Source organism: Ursus maritimus, unplaced genomic scaffold (genome assembly GCF_017311325.1).
Source record: "Ursus maritimus isolate PB19 unplaced genomic scaffold, ASM1731132v1 scaffold_20, whole genome shotgun sequence".
NCBI classification, from domain to species: Eukaryota; Metazoa; Chordata; class Mammalia; order Carnivora; family Ursidae; genus Ursus; species Ursus maritimus.
Window position 1 is genome coordinate 2,468,733 of NW_024424453.1, and position 498 is coordinate 2,469,230.

The following is a 498-nucleotide window of genomic DNA, read 5'->3' on the forward strand; positions in this document are numbered from 1 at the left end:
AAGAGTTCTAATTACTCTTCCTACTTAGCAGCATTTGGTGTCTCAGACATTTAAATTTCAGCCAAACTTCTAGTTCTGTAGGGCAATTTTATCACAGTTTTAACCTGATTTTCCTTATCTGGTTTTCTCTCTCTCTCTCTCTCTCTCTCTTTTTTTACTCCCATTATATATCTCCCTTTGTGAAGTATTTAAGAATTTTGCTCATTTTTTTCTAATATGGAATGCTCCATGAATTTGCATATCATCCTTGCACAGAGGCCGTGCTAATCATCTCTATAGAGTTCCAATTTTAATATATGTGCTTGCAAAGTGGGCACTTGATCTCTGTCTCTCTTTTTTTTTTTTTTTTAAGATTTTTATCTAAAAAATCTTAGATAGAGAGAGAGACCGAGCACTGGGACGAGGAGGGAGAGGGACAAGCAGACTCTGCACTGAGTCTGCACAGGGCTTGATCCCACGACCCTGAGATCATGACCTGAGTGAAATCAAGGATCAGAT

The 498-nt window shown here is 38.2% G+C and overlaps 1 non-coding gene across 1 annotated transcript; it reads right to left on the bottom strand.

The window, feature by feature from the left end:
- Positions 1-210: 210 nt before the first annotated feature.
- LOC121104312 lies at positions 211-317 on the bottom strand. Its single transcript, XR_005836608.1, has one exon. It is a non-coding gene; the product is annotated as a U6 spliceosomal RNA (small nuclear RNA).
- Positions 318-498: the final 181 nt, after the last annotated feature.